This window comes from Lepisosteus platostomus, chromosome 7 (assembly GCF_059453375.1).
Source record: "Lepisosteus platostomus isolate fLepPlt1 chromosome 7, fLepPlt1.hap1, whole genome shotgun sequence".
In the NCBI taxonomy this organism is placed as follows: domain Eukaryota; kingdom Metazoa; phylum Chordata; class Actinopteri; order Semionotiformes; family Lepisosteidae; genus Lepisosteus; species Lepisosteus platostomus.
In genome coordinates this window covers 18,699,404-18,717,679 of record NC_142617.1, presented here as the reverse complement: position 1 = coordinate 18,717,679, position 18,276 = coordinate 18,699,404, and the positions used below count along the sequence as shown (strand labels likewise).

The window sequence follows — 18,276 nt, the reverse complement described above, 5'->3', positions numbered from 1 at the left end:
CTGGAGACCTTTTCAGTTGTGTAATGGTGGGGAAAGTAAAAAATAGAAAATTTGAGAATGGCTGGAGGTGAAGGTAAAGGAACAGTGAGATAAAATCCAAAGGGGTGTGCGAAAGGCAGCCTGTGGTTTGTCATTTATGTTGTGTTCAGATTGCTGCCTTTCACACTCTTGGATTTTGTCTCACTTTGTCTGAAACGTGTTTTATGCCTTATTTTTACTTCTCAGCGGAAAATTAACCTCTTATTGTTTCTTTGAAGCCTCCAAGTCGACACAGTTCCCCAATCTAAGCTTCTCTGTGAATACTTTATATTGTAAAAGCTGGCGTTTGATGTACAGTATAAGGATTCAATTATAACTCTAATCCTGTTTCTTGTGTTTGCATCTCATTTATTAGCATAACCTACTATAAATCTGTGAGACCATATTTTAAGGATAAAGATTAGAGGCCATGACAAGCCTGACTCCTTTTCTCTTTTGTAATTTTCTACTTGTTTAATTGGTTAATTATCTTCAAAATGTCTCTAGTCCTAGGTAACACTTGAGCAGGAGACACCAATAAATGATGCATTAGGTCTGTATTAATTATATACCTGCACTTAACACATGACGGACAACCCCTGAGTAAGGCTGGATAGCTGCTTACAGTATTGCTTTTTGTCAGTTACAATTAACTAATATAGTAGTTCAGGTGGATACCTGAAGAAGCCTGAACCTGAAGTGGGTACCTGAAGAACACCTGAAGAAGGCTCCACGGCCGAAACGTTGTGTTCTCTTTCTTCTTTTTTTCAGCATGGAATAAACCTATTACTTGTTCATTAAGTAATATATACCTTTCATGTATCACTAATAAGGCAACAAGCTGTGTTTTGGAAATAAGGCAATAGTGTTTGATTACAGGTGCCTCCTATTCTAAAGTGTTATCCAGACCTGTGTCTCACCAATCTCACCAATCTGGGTCACAGTCTAAAATTTCCTGAGGGGAAAAATACATGTGAAGGCACTCCTCTGCTTTCAACAGAAATATTTTATTTTTGTACTGCCCTTCAAAGTTCCTTTAATCAGTCATGATCTTTTCCCATTGTTACAGTCATGCTAAACTGTGGAATTAATAAAAAGCAACCTTTTTTTATTATTATTTTATTATGTAAACCATTGGAAAAACATGGTTGGTCACACATTCCAAGGTCTGGAACAAGTCTGAAAATAACACTAAAAAACAGAAGAGTTAACTAATGTAACAAGCACCTATTGGAACAATAGGACTGACAGCAAAATGCTTTATTTCCATAGAAACACTTTATAAAATCCATCTGTTGCTATAGCATCAGAGCTATTAGAAGTAAATGTATGTGCCCTTAAAAAGTCCAGACTCTACCATCAAAATGGCATACCTTAAACTGCTACAGTATTTGTTTAATAAAAGCTGAAGCTGCTCTTCACCCAAAAATATAATTTAAAGAAATTAATTCAGAAGGAGTTATAAGTATAGGTTAATCTCTTACTCAGATGAGCTAATGGCTCTCTGTAATCTATTATAATATGAAGAGACAGTTAAAGCCTTTTGGTTACATTTCAAAAAGAGACAGAGAGAGTCGGAAGGTGGTGTTAGGGGAAGGTAGGCATGTATTTACACCCAATGCAGCGTGTACCCAGTTTATCTTCTTGCACACAATGCAGAATCCATATGTAAAACAAAACAAAATGACGACACATGATTCAAAACTAAATCCCCTTGCCACTTTTGTTTCAATTTTTAAAGTTGTATGTTGTAAAGTTTAAATGTTGTATGTTATGTTATTTTTAAAGTATGTAATTTTGTAATTTTAAATTACAATTAATTTTTGTCTCGGGTTTTGATTATGAAATTAAACTCATGAAATTAAATAGAAGTAACTAAAATACAACATTATTTCTATCCTCTATGCAACTACAATCTTGAGGGGGGTATTTTAATGCATTTTTTAAACTTGCTGAGTTCTGAACTGATTATTTCTCAATGTGTGCATTGGCTCAATATGGTATAAACATAAATCAGAAATGTGTTTTTTATTCCTGATTGGGATGGCACAGTGGTGGCATTTTGGCCTCACAGTGCTGGGGACTTTGGTTCAATTAAAAACCTGGGGTGCTCTCCCTGTGGTTTTTATATGTTCTCTACTGTGTTCACATGGGTTTCCTCAGGGTGCTCTGGTTTCCTCCAACAGTCCAGAGACATAGTGGCAGGTTAATTGGCCCTTGTATGAGTGTGTGCCTGTCTGTTTGTCTGCTCTGTGATGGACTGGCGTTCCATCCAGGATGTATCCCACCCTGTGCCCCATGCTTGCTAAGATAGGCTCTGGCTCCCTTGCAAACCTAAATTGGATAAACTGGTTAGAAAATGGATGGATGGATTATCCCTGACTGATTGAGATAAATGATTGCAACTTGCAGCTGTGGTGCAAAAAAAACAGTATTGGCTGACTCCTGTGAATAAATACTCTAACCAAAAAAACAAACAATAAACGTATGTACCCATATAAGGAAAAACAAAACAGCACAGCTATTGAAAGGTCGGTTTGGAGATGGGAAGACACCCACTGACCCTCAGTTCTCCTGGGTTGTGGGGCAAGAAAGAAACCACAGTGACTACAGTACTTTAAGAAAAACAAGACAAACAAAAAAGGTCATGGTGAAGTCGTATTTATGAGCTTTAGACACAGAACATTTAATAGTGAAATAAGTCACCCTCACTAATGGATTCTGTAGTCATTAGCAGCCTTAGCTCTCTGATGACACAGTAATCGAGGCCCTGCTGCCAATTCTATTTTCAACAGTTCTGTTCCAGCAGACCTAATGGGGCAAATAACAAAAATAAAAAAAAGAAAGGCAAAAAGGACTACATGCACATCAGCGCACCTGGATTTAAATTAGTTTTTGGTCTGTATGCAAGAACAGTTGTAATGAAGGACAGAAGCCAGAAAAAGCAAGAGGGTGCTAAATAAATGAAGTGGATTATTTCCCAGCATTTCATCTCCGGAAACCAGTGATGCAAACAGAGAAATTTGGTACTGCTGAAAAAAATAGGAAAGTGTCAAACATTTTTATTCTGCAAAAGTTGCAATATCATGCAACACGTACCACGATCAATAAAAAGATTTTCTCATTAGCTACAATGTCAACAGAATCGATAGGAAAAGAACCTTGATGAACACTATTTAAAGAAAAAAAACAGAATAAATCTATGTCTAGGCAAATTGGATCTGTAAATCAATATTTACTGAAAGAATTAACTAAAAAGACTTTATTTTTATAAAAGTAACCAACATGGAGAAACACTGAGAACACAAAAACTTATGGATAATTAACAAGGATTCTCAGAATATTCTCAATTACAAACCCCATTGCAGAAAGTGTTTTCCTGTAGGTCTGAGTAAAAAGCTCATCATTTGGCATCTAGAATCTCAGTTGTTGTTACAGTACATTGCTATTGTCTTCTCTTTAAGATTTTTTTTTGAGGGAACAGAACTCATTTCCAGAGTGAATTTTCCATGTACAATTATGAATTTGATCGATCAAAGTCTTTCTACATCCAAGAAAGTAAAAACGATATGAAAATATAAAAATGCTGCACTGTATGCAACACAGAAAAGCCTTCAGCTTGTATATCAAAAGAGACTCTCAAAAGAGACTCACAGCGAAGTGATAATATCAGTTCTTCTGTTCTTTAAGTGATGTTCAAAGCCTGAACATTTTATTTTTCTGACAAATCAGCCTCTTTAGAGCACAGTGTTGGAATTCATTTTTTATTTTTGCCTCAAATAGCCTCAACAAGCAATTCTAGCACATGTGAGTTTTAACTCAGAAGGTAATTCAGCTTGGATTCCAAAGTCATCAATGAGTAAAAACTATACAATAGCTTTGTGTGTCCCAATACTAATTTTCTTCCTGTCTTTGATTGTGGTTTAAACCACAGGTATTCCTAGAAACTCTTAACACTGCTCAGGTGGTGTTCACACTCTTCTGTGATCCTATTAGTATCACCTAGGCAGTGTTAAAATGGTCATTAAAATTCCTCACAAGGACAGAAACTTCATGATCTTAGATGACAGTGATGTGGTCAGTTGAAAAGCATAATATATATTCTGAGAGAGAGAAAGATAAATGAAAGGATTAGAATACAAACAAGATTATGTGAAAACATTTTAAGGGTGAGTAAAATAGTGATAGACTGGACACACAGAAAAAAAGAATAGTTTTCAAATAAATAAATGCTGACTTGGATCTTTCAATGCCAAGATGTGAGCAAGAATTAAGTCTCTCCAAGGAAGGCAGGACAAAACCATTAGGTTTTTACATTCAAGAACGCACATACATTATGAATGAAAAGGCAGCTGACATATACAGTATACTGTAGCATACTATTTAGATGCTCATCTTCACAAATGTGTACAAACACTTTCTCCTGACTTCTCCCTGTGTATCATCTACAGTACATGCAGCTTTGTGTCTCTTGATAATAACAGGTTCCTGAGAAGATGCTTTGCCTACAGCTGCTATGTAGGGTCTAGCACAGCGTGACGCTATGTCCAAAGGGGAAAGAAAGGGAAATAATTTGAATCAGTACCAGTATATACTGTATTGGTATTGTGCCAATGACAATACTGCAGAAACGCGGATTACCCTGTGCTCCCAGCCCAGCCCCTGAATGGTATTTTCCAACTTGCTAGGTAAACCGTTGCCCTACAGTACATTATGAGGTCACCAGACTTACAGACATCATCTGTGATCTACTGTATCTATTGCCGTAGTGCTTGCACCAAATAACTGAGCTTCTGTGCTTTGGATATACAGCGTTGTCTCTGATACCTCTGAAGATTATGTCCAAGCCACAGTTGGCCAACCTAACAGCAGCATCGCTAGCAGAAACTCAGAAAAGCTTGTGCATTTCTGTACAGGAAAACAAATAAGTGTCTTATGGATCTAGTGGCACAGCACTTATAGGTTTACTTGTTACTCAAACATTAGCAGTACAGAATGTAGAAAGTGTTAGCGTATATAGAAAAAGAAACTGACAACATGGTTATCATTTCAAAACAGAAAATGTGCTGAATATAGTGCAGCCTGGCATTTCACACACCACCCTGTTATTGCAACTATCAATGACCAATGGAAGATTTCCACCATCCCCCCTTTACAACATCAAAAACTCAAAGAACAAAACAATTTAACATTAACACCAAATTGATGATCTCTCAAACGAAGAGTGGATAGATTGGGAACTGTTTCAAGTCTCTGCAAACAGAACCACCTTATGCTGACCTGCCTCAGAACCTGCAGCAACAATAAAATGGGATAGATCGGCAAATAAAGACATATTGTAATATAGAAAACAACACAAAGCACAGCTACAAGTGTAAAAAGACTACAAGGACCCTAGAAAGTGATCCAAGACCCATTCATACATCTGCTGTAGAGGAAACATGAAAATGGCTACATCACAGATGCTTTTCCCAACTACAAAATTCCAGCCTAAAAATAGATGCTAATGACCAGTGAGAGGAAGCAGCAACTACTACGCTAAATGCTGAATCATATCTTGTTTTCCCACTTTGATGACCTCTTTCAAGTTGTAGCAATAGCACCTGAAGATATCAACATTTCCTGCCTTGAACCTCACTAAGGCTGAAATGGAAACTGCCATCAGAAAAAGGAAAACTGACATTGCATACAGAATTTGTAGTATCTCAACAGAAATGCAGACATCTGGAGGTTGATTTGTCATCAAAAGGTTAACTGGGTTCAACATACATGGAGGACAAGTTAATTACTTGCAGACAGGAAGAAAGATATCATTCTGACATTCTGCATGGTTAAGGGAAATAGGCACAAGTGACCACAGAACAAGCTGCAGTTGTAAAACTGACGCTGAAGTCAAACACCGTGATCTTGACCTATACTCAAGACCATGGTGAACACAGAATAAGCCTCCTGGGTGGCATCTTTTTGTTACTGCAAAAACCCAACTAGATGCAAGTGTCCCATGACTTCCTATGACTTCTCAAGTTACCGGCATTTATCATTTATCTGTTGATTTCGGTTTGACTCTAACACATGCAGTATATTGTATTTTTGATTAGATTTTTAAATACAGTTACTTATAGTAGATCCAGTACAGGTTCATCAAATTCAGGGTTAATTTAAAACCTCTTCATTCAGTGCAACAAGGATTTCCACCGCAAGAAAGCAGTAGAGAATAAGGTATGAAATAAAACCAGTTATTTTACAGAATTCAGTGTTTAATAAAAGGGAAGAGCCTACATTTATAACAGAAAATTATGCCAAAGGATAGTAGCATTTCTTGGCTCACTACTGCTGGCTGATTCCCAAAGCAGAAGTGTGCCAGAGATAATGTAGAAAAACAGAAGGATCCTGCAGCTGATCATTATTAGGGACAAAGAACAATGTACTGACTGCATTTCTTCTTTACCTCCAACATTGTAAAAGAAGATAACCCATCATTTTGGACAAGCTTTAAGAAGCTAATGGAATACATTTTAGAAGGAATAAAGCAATAGGACGTTTCTTACCTACTAATAAAAACTATATTAATTTTGAGTTACCAAAATCATCCTCACATCATTCTGGACTATACTGTATATTAAAGGTTATAGTTACCATCTGATAAATAGCTACTGAACAGACTTTAACCACTTGGAACTGTTAATTTATAAACAGCCAAGAAGCAGAGTTCGGAAAAACAAATCATAGCATTGTATTCCCTTATGTTTTTGCAAATGTGAAAATGTGTGTTTCTTCTTCCCTTTTAAAGATGTGTACTAATGTAAATGGAGGGGTTTGTATGACATTCTGTTCTGTACTTTAGCTCCATCCAAGATAACCATTTAGAAGAAAATAAGAAAATGTTAGGATAATTTTGTTAGGATATTATTTTGCTCACACCCAAGAACCGGTATCATAGCTATAATTTCCCAAGATATTACGGAACACAGAAAGGCCATAGTATATTTTTGAAGTGTTTGTAAATCCAACTTTTGTGCTTAACCTGAATTTTTATCAAAGGTATCGAAATCAATACAGTTAGTCTAGTATTCCTCTATCTGTATCACTTTCTCTGTAGAAAGAGACCTCAGTATCTCTTTTTAAGGTTCTATTTTTCTTACAGTAGCAATCAAAAGCTCTTACCAACTCAAAGAAATACATGCATTAATTGCAATCAACAGTCAGTTACAATATAAAAAAAGTAATGAAAGTGTCTTAAAATACAATAGAGTGATGAGGTTACTGTCAAAAATTAGTTTCATTACTTGAAAGAAACATAAATCACTGCCCATTTGCCAATTCAAAGAATAATTTCAAAATAAAACAAAACACAATTAACAAGCTTACTTAAACAATTAGCCACTTATGCCAAAGTAGAGAATTAAAATGTAAAACAAAATACTGAATTGCAAATCGCATTGATCACTTCATCTGGAAGACATGGTTTGCATATATTTAATTTGTGTAACTTATTGATTTGGCCACTTTCCATTGAGACCAGAAGGTAAGAATGTCCTTATTGTAATTAAGGAAAGTCTTGCCTTGAAACTTTCTAGACTTTGAACATCTTGCAGGTGTGCTGTAGATACTGTATCACACTGAGCAAAGTGTTTTGAAGCACCCTAGACCATTACATTTGCACTTAACAAAGATAGTCCATTTCTGAAATTAACTGAAATGGAATGAGAAGATTGGAAATGACACAAAGAAAGAGATAGTGGTTGTGCCACATTAAAACCTGATCTCAGAAAGTAAGCAACATTGTGCTTGATCAGAATTTGGATGCAGGACCCCTAAGGAAACTTTACTAGTGAGAAACGTTTACTACTGAAAAGTGGTTTTGGCAGAACAGCAGGTGGCACTCTTCCCTCTAGACCCAGGAAAACCCAAACGGATACCCCAGTATGGAGATAGAGAAAATTGTGCTTTAGGAGGTGTTGTATTGTGTAAGAGATATCAGGCCAAGGCCTGAAATAGTCGTAATCCCTCAAGATCCTATGGCTATATTTATATGCGTGGAAAGGTAACTGGCTAAATTACATGTAAGGCTTGCTCATGAATATTATGATTTTTGCAATGTGTCATTTGATTTAAAAAAGGCAGCTATAAAAGAAACAGCAACTGCACCACCGATATTAGCAAAAGATTTCTTGGTTTCTTATTAATTTAATTCAATAACATATGTACAGTACAAGCTCTGAAACCAACAGATTGTGCTGCAACAACAGCAGAACATTTTAGAGGCATAAACCTTAGGAAAATGAAGCACAGAGTTATTGAATTGTCTATTGTTCTAAAAGCATTCTTGGTGTAATAAAGCTGTTATACAGTATGTAAATGTATTTGTATGTACAGTAAGTCATTTTCTGTATTTATTTTAAAGCATCTGGTGGGCTAGAAACAGAAAAGGCTTACACTATTCAAATTCAACAGAGCATCACACGGTAAGTGCTTTATTTCAGGCCTAAGTAAACACCATTTATCTTTCTGGTGGAGTACTGGGCTCCTGCATCACCAGGAGTTATCGGAAGAGCTGACTAATTATATTTCATTATTCTAATGAAGTTCTGCACGATTTACAAGCGTTAATTTGTTCTGAAACCCATAACGCCAACTGCTTTACTACCTGCATCACATTACTGACACATCTGCTTGAGGATAAACATCCTATCAGGCCAAGACTTAGGAGATAAGGGGACATGCAATAAGGTTCATAAGAGACAGAGGGTACAATGCTGCACAAATAAGAATTTAAAAATGACAATGAAAACAGCCTTAAATGCCTATACATAAGTATACTGCAGATTAAATACAGATCAAATAATTAAACAAAACCTCCAAGCTCCAATGAATCTATTTGTTATGAAGTGAGTTTTCTCCAGAATTTCAATGCTTATTCTTTTCAGCCATACCAAATTCACGTTTACTCATTTTTCACTGCTGAAGTGCTTTAATGTACTGTGTCTGCCATTGCACAAGTCAGGCAACAGCATTTATAGGTCTTCAACCAAACCTCACAATATTTAATTAGCAAGACCCAGGGAGGCAAGCTTCAATTGTATTACAAATCATTTTATTGATTAGAATGCATCATTTTAATTGGGCCTTGCGGATAAAAAAGACCTTGTGCCTGCAACCCCCGACCCAGTGAAGTTTAGCAGCAAGTAATTGGAAAGATGCAAGATTGCTTTTCTCAAGCACGTTCCAGGTCTCATGTCATCACTTGACATGTTTTGCTTATAAAACAGACCTGCCACACACTCACACACCACCCACTGATTCAAGCAATACCTTTAAACTTTTCATCATTGTATTCAGCCCATATACTGTAGTTCATTTGTTTGCTACAGGTAGAAGCTAATTGAAAATGCTAGATGAGATCTCCTTGGATCAGTTAACCACTAGCAACAAAATAAACTTAATGGGCTAAATGGTCTCCTCTTCCTCTTGGTGAGCACAATTAGAAGGTCCACTGATTTTGAACTACGTAGACTTTTAATCTAAGATGATTAGAATTTAGACATTCAAAAGATCACATTTTGAGGAGCCTGAAGATCTGACTTAAAAAGGTATATATTTTATTTTTGAAAGGCAACAATCACATTCCTTTTCTGAAACTCTTCCTCAGCAATTGTGCTTTTCAACTATTGTACATAAATACTACATCGTTCAGATATGGAAGTACTACATATCTACCACAGCCAATCAAACTTCAGCAGTATGTCTGCGGAAAATGTTGGAAACAACTTGTGCGGCTGCAGAAGACCCATGAAAACATAAGCAGACACTGAAAAAATCCACACAGAAGGCACCCCAGGTCAGAATTGAATCAAATAACTAAAGAACTGCAGTTCTGACCACCATGTCACAGGGGGCTACAAGGGGAAGGAGAGAGGGACCCAAATACAGTGCAGATTGATGCTATGCATTCACACCATTGGGGAAAAGTTGGCATCAGGGGCATCCTAAGGGGATGACAATGGGAGAACTGGGGAAGGGGTAGAGAGAAAATTAGCAAACACAAACAGATTAGGCAGATGCAGTGGGTTGGATGCACAGCCAGAAATGGAGAGAAAGAGTAAGAGAGAGGGTTTGAGAGGAATAAACAAACTAAAAAACAGAGATATAATAATGGAAGAAAAACATGATCCTCATAAGCTAGGGAAACATAATCATCTAAAATGCAGAGGGAAAATATTTTTTTAGTTAAGAAGGCAAAGGATGGCATGAAAACTCATAACTCTTTGCAACTCTGGAACATGTCATTGGATTAGAAAAATAATGACATCTAAAGGCTGGAAAATTATATTATAGAGACTTTGGACCTTCATTCATTTCAATTTGATGGCAATACATTTCGATACAATTTCCATAAATAAAAATATTGTGACATCCTGTTTGTAGTGAGAGGTGGCTCTCTAAGGAAGCGTCTATCTTGGCTCATTTTTCAGACAAAACAGTGAGGTCTAGAGTCTAAATAACTGCCTAGTAACTGCCTGTTGCAGAATAAACTAAAGCAGGGCTGATTGAGTCTAGAGTACTCAGAGGGAAGAAAGACCCATAAGAGGCTGCCAGTCGACTTAAGAATTCAGCCAGTGTCTAATACTCAGCTTAAACTGGAAAGGAATGAGAGTTTGGGGTGTACAGTTATGGGTTTTTGCTAGAAATGAATGGGCTTGTGGTCTTTGCTAAACTGGAATGGCTTGAAAAAGACAGAGTGAGAGCTGTTCTGGACAGCATAGGTAGCCTGTTTGCCAGCCTAATGAAGAAGTGCTCTGCTAAGGAATGGATCTGGCTTGCTAGAGCTGGGGCGACAGGAAGCATCCACCCTGAAGGAACAGGACATTGCCTGGTAAGGTAGCAGTGCATGTTGTTCCTTACAGATGAGAGTCTAGGCTTTACTTTGCTTGATTCACAGGCATACTTTTTTAAGAGGTGTTCTGTGAGAGAACGAGATGAAAACCACAAATCAGCAGCTGCTGTGTCAGGTATGCCACTGATTGTAATAGAGAAGCCTGGCCAAACAGGATGAGTTAGGAAAAAAGTAGGGTAAAAAAGAGCAATTTGGATGCTTACTGTATGTGTGGCACAAAGAAGAGGAGACGATAACAATTCTGTATATGTGAGAGAAGAGACAAGAAAAGATACCTGGCCAATACCGGGTCTAATTGTAGTAGTAACATGAAGGCAGACCACAAAAAATACTGAAAGATCATGTGACATGATTGCAGCAATTAACGTAAGAGACCAATGGCTACTTTTTTACACATGCTTACATTTTTTGTCACTTTTGCCGAAAGTGATCTATTGATCTATTATTTCAATGCTTTGATGGTTCTTACTGTACAGTATATCTAGGAAATTATTTTAATTGACCAGAAACAGTTTATGACCTTACCTGATACTAATAAAAATACTAAGAAATATCTGCAGCTATTTTTTTCTTTTTTTTCAGACAAAGATTATCCGCACACTGTGGTATATATTAAAACCTGATTTAGACATTTCATGTGTGAAGCAATGTCCTGATATGGGATAGAAATCTTGATCCTATTTTTTCCAGGGCCCAATAAGACATTCCATCTCATTATTATTCATAGGCCAAAAGGAGCACCTCTCACTGAAATACAAAAAGCAACTAATTTCAATCATTTTAAGCACCTCCTACAGTATGTTTTTATGGTGCTTTATTTTTAAGAATCAATAGGTTTTTATCCCCAGCTGTGTTGACGTTATTATTTTTACACTGCAGGGCCTGTTACAGAGATTGCATACATAATATCCAATTAGATTTAACAATAAAATAGCTCCTAATAAATCATGTTCTTTGCAGCAATAGAAACACTATCAAACTCTGTCACTGGATAGAGTGCAAAAGCAGATCCCACCAGAGAGGGAAGACCCAAAGAGTTCATTATTCCTCTTTCGATGAGAAAGTGCAAAGAAGGCATTTTTTCCTTACATCCTACTGCCATTATTTCTGACACTGCTTACTCTGTTCTGTTCAGTACTGCTTGTCTAGCTAAAACATTTGCTTATTATACCATGGTTTAGGGACTAATGAGCTTCTCAGGTAGTCAAAAGAAGTGTTCTATTGAAAAGGCACAACATCAAAGGCAACAGAACAGAGCTGGTGCAGGTACTGTAGTTTTAGAATAACAAAGTGGAATTTGTGTGTACTGTAGGTTACAACACATTGCCAAATTGGCATAAGCACCACATTCACAAAAGATTTTATAGCCTTATAATACAATGAAAAAAACAACTTATTTTTAAAGCCTTCTAAATATAAAGGCTATTAGATGTTTCTAAACTATGTTCTGATAACTTTAGTTCGTGTTATTAAATGTGAATTTTCATAAAGCATCTGACACTTAAAATGCAAAAATACAGTATTCTCCAGCAAAGGACACTGCAGAAATAGAAAAGGTGTACTCTTATGTTCTGTATTTTATTAGTAATACAACAGTACCCCAACATCTCAGCATCATTTGCTGGAAGGTTTATGTATACTGTGTTTCTTTTCCTGTTAATTGTCCTTGCTGTTTCAGACATGGTAAGGCTGACATCAATATTGGGTATGCCCACCACTTTTAGCTGTGACTGTATTACATTAGCATGACTGACCTCATCAGAGCTTGATTCTGACCTTGAGAATACCATTTTAAAATCTGTTCAGCTCCTGTCTGCTAGGCTTTGGGAGAGACTGAAGCTGACTATCTGTGTCTAAGATAATCGGGTATAAATCAAAAGAAAAGCATGCGAACACACCAAATCAGATTATCCCAAATTTATTAACTAACTATCTGAAGCTTGCATGTGCCTTCTCAAATTGACTTCTCTTTCAAAAAGTCACCTCAACATGCTATTGATAATAACTGTACAGCATATGAATTTGTTTGTTATTTTGATTAAGTGGTCCTAGGAATGCATCATGCAACTCAACATGGCAGCATCTTCTGAGCTCAAAAATGGTCCCTCTATGCACTATAAAAACCACATAACATGTGAAATCAAGGGGGCTGTTCGGTGGTACATTTGAATTTGATTTCATCATACTGTAGATATCCACAATCATGACATTAAAATGAAAAGTAATTGATTTCCCATTTTTTCCATTTTAAACTGATTGAGACTGATTTCCCTAAATAAAAACCAAATGTCAACTTCCAAACTGTAAGAAACTGTAAGAGTGCATAACTACACAGGATGCACAATACTTGAGTCAAAATACCTTCAGTACACTGATTTTCTGTAGCATTTTTCAGCTTTGTGGAAATTCAGACAGGTTGTCTTCTTTGACATGAAAAGGTGCTACTATTTATTTACAGTTCCTCAAAAATAGGATTTTATAACTGGTGCATCTTTAAATGCTGAAAAAATGCACATACTGTACATCTTTATTTATAGTATATACTGACTCTATATGGGACTTTTATGATGATTCACACCAAGTGTGACCGTCGTGGTTCCACGCGGGCTCGTGTCCTCGTCGGTCTGCCCTGCCTGTTCGTCCCTCACTACCTGGACCCAAACCCGGGTCCCCACCGTCACGCAACAGACGACCAGCAGGCTGAGCTAAAGGAGAACTCTCTCAGCCCGGGCGTCTGAGTTCGCTGTTATGCGCAGGGAGGGCAGTAATGTCACCACGCTGCAACTAGCTCCGCTACATAAGCTCAATTAGGGCTTGCTTCTTCATTTTGTAAGGAAAGAGTTTAAAGTGTCATAAGCAAAATATAATGGTTTATTGTATGTAATGCTCTGTTTTCAGTATATACTGTACAGTATGTATTAAATAGGTATTTACTGATACACATTTATACAGTAGATAAACATGTCTTTAAATTCATCTTACAACTTACAAACTGTTACAGCCAATGTTGTAGTCTGACACCACCTATTACAAAGACCAGATGACAAGCACCTCTTACAGAATTATTTTTTTAACATAATGCTTGTTGTTGAAGCCCACTATATTGCAGTTCTGCATATAATGTACTTTGTAGTGTTTTTCCTTTGTTATGTAACTACACTTATACTTAACTTTCCTAACCTTGCATCAGTTGATCATGTCATGCTTTGAATTACCCTTAATAACCTAGTTTTCTATGATATTGCTGGCCAACATATATAGTAGTTTATTCAGTGATATTAACTATTGATATTAACACACAAGAATTCATAATTCCCTGCAGAAGAATGGCTGTTCTATACAGTATGATAGGGGGAAATGTGGATGTTTTATTTAAAAGCTACATGAAGAAAGTAATCCCCATAGAAATGATTGTACTAATTTTAAAAGTCAGTTTAGAAAACAACAACAACAATGCTTACCACAATTTGGTCATAATTCAGCTAAGAATCACTGTAAAGATCTTTGGAAGCACGGTTTTATCTTCTTCAGCCATCCAGTGGGTATTACTATCAACATTACCATCTGATGTACTTCATCTCTAATGTTCACAATGCCACAAGGAGTTTTTGTATTCTTTTTCTTCCATTCAAAAGGTCAACAACCAACATATCAGCATGAATCTCAGCATGAACTGGAAATCTGCTTACCTGTGGAAACAAAAGAACAGAGGGACACCAACATCAACAGACTATCATTTTACCTTTCTTTTACAGTTGGGGTGATAATACTCCTTTACATCTCCTGGAACATAATTGCCAATGGGGAAAACAGAACATCTTATAAAAGTGTTGTTATATACAGTAGTTCATGTTATGTATTTTGAACAAAAACAATGTCTTATCCACTTCTCCTGAAGTCCTGAAGGTTTACCATAGTAAATGAACACCTTTTATTTCCCCATGCTTTTTATCATCAGTTTATTTTACTTTTAATGGGTTTCTATGGTTTGGACCACATTTTACTATGCATTTCAACACTACTATGTATCAGAGAGGATCATCTGTCCAGATCATGCAAAACTAGCATTTTGACATACAGTAGTAAAATTATACAGTCAGACAATATCACTGAATCTGAAATGATATTTAGACAACTCCATTCAGTCCAATCAGAGTAACCTTTCCTTAAATTACTTGATTTAAGTAAGAAAATTAACTCTGCACAAATGACCAAGTGAAATAATTCCCCTGTGTTTTTGCTTTGAGGCATAAGAATTATGACACAGGGGAGACCTAGAACCCAGTTTTGTTTCTCCACTGTTGACGAAAACACCAAAAAGGCTCCATATCAGAGGAGGAGATCTTTCCCATTTAGCATGTTTGGTTGATAGCAAATTATCATTTTGTTTTTTATTCTAATCATGCTGTAAATGCCATTTTGAATATCTGTATAAGATCCTCTTAAAGATTTTCTCTGATCTAGACTACTACCCTGTGAGTTCTACTATCCCTAGAGTGTTGAACAATTTTAATATCCCCTGATTTTAATCTTACACTTATACTATATACAGTACAGTGCATATTATAATATTTGTTTGTCTTCACTGTTGTTTCTTCACAATTCTAGAAAATGCAAACAGTATGATGTGTTAACATAAACCCCTTTTAACATAAAACATAAAAGTATTTTTCATAAGTACCTTTTCATCCTCCTATTTTGAAAACATCTGATAACTTGACTAATTTACTACAACTACTACAATTACACTTTCTTTCACTTTTCATGATGCAGGGCTGGCAGACATCATAATCTACCAGCCTCACTCCACAGCAGATCTGATGGAGAGGTAAGAAATTACATATTCAGGACGTCAGTTTAATGTGCCATTCAAAGGATGGTACCTTTTACAGTACAGTGACTCAACTCACCAAACCAGTGGGAAGTCTGGAGTGAAGAGTGCCACCTACTGGTCTTCTAAAACCACTTACAGCAGCAATCTGATTCTCTTTAGAGGTTTCCCACCCTGATTCTTACCAGGCCTAGTCATGCTTAGCATCTTAATTATAGCAGTAGCTAGACCACTGATATAAATTAGAAAGAGCATTATGATAATACAGAATTCTGTAGTACTCACCTAAATATGTCACACAACCTCAATCTGAGCTTTTTGTCCTACATACCAGTTTTATCCATTAACCATTTCCCCGATCCAAATATATGCAATTCTTTGACTATCACCTGAAATTTGATCATTAATGTCTTATGAGGATTTTTTTAAAAAACCTTCAGAAATCTAAAATACATCATATGATATACTGTTTGTATCTATTATTGCTGTTGCTATACAAACAGCTGTAAGAAGTTAATCATGTCTTATCTTTTCTGAATCTGTGTTGATTATCCCCTAGAAGCCTATTAGCAAATTGAAGATCCTTTAGTTTAGTTTTAATGATTATTTCATTACCTTTACATGTAACATGAGGTTACATACAGTATATTAAGGTACATTTGTACTTTAATTACTTGGTTGAGATTTGCTATCCTTTAATGAATGTGTGTGGCATCAGTATTTTTACAGTGAAAATGATTCCTTCATAGAGTGACTGTTGGAAGAGTTTTGTTAATGGCCTATGAATACCATCTCTTCTTTCCTTTAGTACAATTGGTAGAATTACCCTGGAGATTTCCTTAAATCCGTCTAGTACCTATAATACTTCAGGCATCTCTGTACTAACATGCTGTATACAATATAACTACACAGATACTGAAGTTTGCAATTATTCAGAACTAATTATTTAACAAGGTCAATTTAACACATAAACTAAATAAACTGTATGCAGAAATAACAGATGTGATGAATCTTGTCTCCAATGATTTTCAATGTTTTCTTTTTTTCAATTTTCCTTCATCTATTTTCTATTTCAGGCTATTAATTTAAATGTTTTTGTTGGTCGACATTATTTTGGTCATAGCAAAAATTAAAAAAATATTAACATGACATACTTGCTTGGCACGGTCTAGATTCCTACACTAATTGCCTTGCCTAGTATAGAGTTGGGGTTAGGCCTCAAGACTCCCAACCAGAAAGTTAAGGGATTGAGGTTCTGTTGTGGATGTTGCTGCTCTACCCTTGAGCAAGGTATTTTACCCTAATCACTCCAGTCTATCTCACTGTAAACAGTACCAGTGTTGGGATAAAAACTAGGGGGGACCAGATACTTTCAGACTATTTAATAATACAGAACCTAGGATACTGCCAACCTCTGATGAGCCACTAGGGTATGAAAATGAGTTGATGAGTATGATAATATACAGTAATTATATTGAAAGTGTTTGATATATTAAACAGTTCCTCTGGTTTAATGTTTTTTATTTCTAGTCTAACATCGACAAATGAACTGTCAGACTCCTTTTTTCACCTTCTTTTCGTCTTCTTATTTAAGCCACAACTAAACTTTGAATATTTTATTTGGCAATAGTATTTGGTATTCAAAACCATAGGGATACATACAATTGTCAGACTGTAAAAAATGAACACTCTGCTTTGGTGTGCAAGTGTGGTTAATATTGGTTTACTCATCTAAGATTGTGGCATTCAAAATTTAAAGTACCAAACTGAATTACTCTGGACAAACCCTGTACTGACCTTATCATCAGTAAACTGGAAGATCTTTATTACTTTCACTACTGTACCTGCCGTGTTGAAACCAAGTAGTTTGAAATGATCAAAAAGAGGTGAAAACCACTGTCAACTTGATGCTTAATGGCAATCAGAAACAAAGCAAAGATGTAACAACTCTTCACTTTCAGTAAATGTACTTCACAAAGAGAATCTCTTTCAAGGGACGACCAGGGATTCTTTTTTTCTTTTATACCTCATGTTGCTGCACTGCCATGAACTGCACTGGAGGAGATAAAAACAACATGCGGCAGTTCTCCTTAGAGACTCTAGCATCACCATTTTTTTCACACTGGGACCTTGGGAATGCAAACAACAGAGTTTGTAGTGTCAAAAAGAAGGCAGACATGACTTAAACTGTTAATTCTTAGTCCCATAGAACCTTTGCCTATGACAAGGGTCATCACAATGTGTGTGACTTTAGGAAGGTTTCCACTGGTTTCATTCTACCACAGAGCAGCAGAACTCAGCCAATTACAAGCTATCTACCCACAGTGAAATGCAGAGCTTGAGGTACATCCATGCTGTAAGTGTGTTCTGGACTCTAACTGAACTTTTACTGCCCCTTGATATGGACAATTAAACTTTTCAGCTCCCTTATGCTTGAAAAGGCTAGGTAGGAAGACTACCTGTAAAAATAACACTAATGCAAAATGCGGTCACAACTCAATCATAGCTGGATCCCTGTAGTAAATAAAGTTCA

The 18,276-nt window shown here is 36.3% G+C and overlaps 1 protein-coding gene and 1 long non-coding RNA gene across 7 annotated transcripts in view; both read right to left on the bottom strand.

Annotated features, from left to right (window-relative positions):
• Positions 1-14,584, bottom strand: part of LOC148658420 (uncharacterized) — a 75,005-nt gene extending 60,421 nt beyond the window's left edge. Inside the window, exon 1 of the long non-coding RNA XR_015940552.1 lies at positions 14,374-14,584. This is a non-coding gene — a long non-coding RNA (uncharacterized LOC148658420). The remainder of the gene's footprint in view (positions 1-14,373) is intronic.
• Positions 1-18,276, bottom strand: part of LOC148658419 (cell adhesion molecule 2-like) — a 698,357-nt gene that overhangs the window by 354,021 nt on the left and 326,060 nt on the right. The window lies entirely within an intron of this gene.